We start from the raw sequence: 2,950 nt of genomic DNA, 5'->3' as shown, positions 1-2,950 counted from the left end.
TCCTCTCCTCTCCTCTCCCCTCCTCTCCTCTCCTCCTCCCCTCCCCTCCCCTCCTCTCCTCTCCTCTCCTCCTCTCCTCTCCCCTCCCCTCCTCTCCCCTCCTCTCCTCTCCTCTCCCCTCCCACTCACAGCAAGCCACACCTCGCCACCACCACCTGCTTCGGCTGCAGGAGTCGCTGCAGCGCTGAGCGAAGGCAGTGAGAGGGTGGAGGGAAGAGGTGGGTGGAGGGAGGAGAGTGGAGGGTGGAGGGTGGATGAGGGTGGATCTCCGAACAACTAGTTCTACATTTTAAAGGGATATTCTGAAAACATTCCTGCATTTTAATACCCAAATATATTGAGGTAAGATGTGCTACTTTTTCTGTTGTATTTTTGGAAATAATAGGACACTTAGTTTGAACTCATAATAGAGGTCACACAGTGAAGGTTTTCACTTCAAATAATAACGTCTGTTCCTGTTTGTTTGTTCGTTTTTTAATCTGAACCAAACAGTAAAAGGAACGCCAACACCAGACGTGCTGGATATGACCAGCAGGTACAACGGAAACAGACTAAAACATGGTACAGTTCATTTATGTTTTATAATAATTTATCAGTAATCTCTATACCTGCAGGCTTTGTTTTTTTTAACCAAACATACAAATTTAAATAACATGTTTTAAAATTGTCACATATGGAAACCGACATGCTAACGTTACAAAAACTACCATTTAATGATTTATGTTTCAGAACCAAACATAAACATGGAAGTATGACGTTTTAAAACAGGGAAACAAACATGCTGACGTTTAAAAACTAAAACAATTTGATAGGAGCGTTTATTTTGGTAACTTCACGTTAAAGCAGTTTCTTTCCACCACAGGTAACCAGCTCCGTGTTGGTGCAACACCTCCCTCAGTAACCTGATTAACGGGGATGAGCGGCGCGGCGGCCGGCGGACAGCAGCTCCTACCTCCCGCTTCACGCTCCATAACAATTTCTCCTTGTACTCCTCCTCCGTGGAGCCCTCCATGTCCGTCCGTCCGTCCGCGGTGCTTCACTACAGCTCGGTCTCCGCCGACACTCCCGGTCCGGTCCGGTCCGCTGTCCCCGAACCTCGCTCCTTCTTATTCCTCGTTTCCTTCTTCCTTTCTCAGCTGGACTCTGACGCAGCCGAGCAGCTCGACGGTGACGTCAGAGGGCCCGCCCCCTCCGACTCCGCGGATCAATGGAGGGATGAGGGCGTCGAGGATTCAGCCTCCCCGCATCCAGCCCCGCCTCACAGCCTCCCAGCATCCAGCTCTCCAACCTGTGGAGCTCACACGTTATTTTTAGCCTCTTCCTGAGGGGGGGGAGAAAGAAGGGGTGGGGAGGGGGGGGATGCTCGGATTGTCATTGCCTGCTACTTGTAATAATTCTCGTGTCTCGAGCAGCTCCTCACTGCGTCGTGACGTTGAACACGAGATGAGCTCATTGAACGCAGCTTTTCTTTAATGACTTCATTCATAAGCTCGCGCTGACACACACGCACACACACACACACACACACACACACACACACGCACGCACACACACACACACACACACACCAGCAGGAGTGTGGAGAACGTGCTCTCTCTGAAGCACATGTTGTGGCCAGCCTGGTCTGCTGCAAAATACATGACGTCATAGCGCCGCGAGGCGCAGCCGGCTGCTCCGGTGGGGACCCCGTCGGTAGGCTGCTGCTGGCGCCCCCGTGTGTGCTGAAGGTGCACCTGCAGCCGGCACGGCTCCCCTTCATGGCAGATATTCTACCTTTTACATTAATACTCCAATATTACATCAAAAACACGTTCTAAAATATGATGTATGTGAGACTTCACAGAACTCTTTTATTGAATTAAACACCAAACCAAGTGGTAAAAGCACAAAGTACACGTTAATAATGGATCATGTAAAGAGTTCCTTTAACAAAGTACATCGATCTGATGTTAAAACTTTACGATCCTTCGCGTTTCCTCTTCACGGTGTTTCTGTCAGAGTCTCTTTACACACTGAGGTGGTTTCTTCTTCCTCTTCCTCTCATCGTCGTCTGCTGACTCGCTGGTTTGGGGTCTGGGAGGTGGGATCGGTGAGATCAGTGAGATCGGTGAGATCGGTGGGATCAGAGGGATCAGAGGGATCGGTGGGATCGGTGGGATCGGTGAGATCGGTGGGATCAGAGGGATCAGAGGGATCGGTGGGATCGGTGGGATCAGAGGGATCGGAGGGATCGGTGGGATCGGTGGGATCGGTGGAATCAGAGGGATCGGTGGGATCAGAGGGATCGGTGGGATCGGTGGGATCAGAGGGATCGGAGGGATCGGTGGGATCGGTGGGATCGGTGGGATCGGAGGGATCGGTGGGATCGGTGGAATCGGTGGGATCGGAGGGATCGGTGGGATCGGAGGGATCAGAGGGATCGGTGGGATCGGAGGGATCGGAGGGATCGGAGGGATCGGTGGGATCAGAGGGATCGGAGGGATCGGAGGGATCGGAGGGATCGGTGGGATCAGAGGGATCGGTGGGATCGGTGGGATCGGTGGAATCGGTGGGATCGGAGGGATCGGAGGGATCGGAGGGATCGGTGGGATCAGAGGGATCGTGGACCTCCAGGAAACTGGTCTCTGACGGGGTCTCGAAGAATGTTCTGGTTCTGGTTCAGGGACCGTCTCTGACGGGGTCCAGAAGGTTTTAGGTGCTGAAGGGAGTTCAGTTTGTGGTGCTGGAGGATTCTGGGTTGATAAATGACTTGTTTAATATTTTATGTTACTTTTGTAGTCTCTCTCTCTAACCTGGCTGGGATGTCTGTCACAGCAACCCCAGATGTAAAGCCGGAACATGGCCCTCCGCAGTGGTTCTGCTCACTGCATCTCCTCTCCACACCTGCGTGTCCTCTTCATGTCAGTAAAACTAGCCATGTGAGTGAACTACCCTTTGTTCCATCATGTGA

The 2,950-nt window shown here is 52.0% G+C and overlaps 1 long non-coding RNA gene across 1 annotated transcript; it reads left to right on the top strand.

Annotated features, from left to right (window-relative positions):
* Window positions 1-234: 234 nt before the first annotated feature.
* On the top strand, window positions 235-1,322 carry LOC138615229 (uncharacterized). The gene is made up of 3 exons (XR_011310481.1): window positions 235-342; window positions 493-561; window positions 863-1,322. It is a non-coding gene; the product is annotated as an uncharacterized lncRNA (long non-coding RNA).
* Window positions 1,323-2,950: the final 1,628 nt, after the last annotated feature.

The sequence above is a fragment of the Brachyistius frenatus genome, unplaced genomic scaffold (assembly GCF_029030835.1).
Source record: "Brachyistius frenatus isolate BFR_SWC_R1_liver_20210118 unplaced genomic scaffold, ASM2903083v1 Contig_795, whole genome shotgun sequence".
Taxonomy (NCBI): Eukaryota; Metazoa; Chordata; class Actinopteri; family Embiotocidae; genus Brachyistius; species Brachyistius frenatus.
The sequence above is the reverse complement of the archived record's forward strand: the minus strand, read 5'-3'. Positions and strand labels throughout refer to the sequence as shown.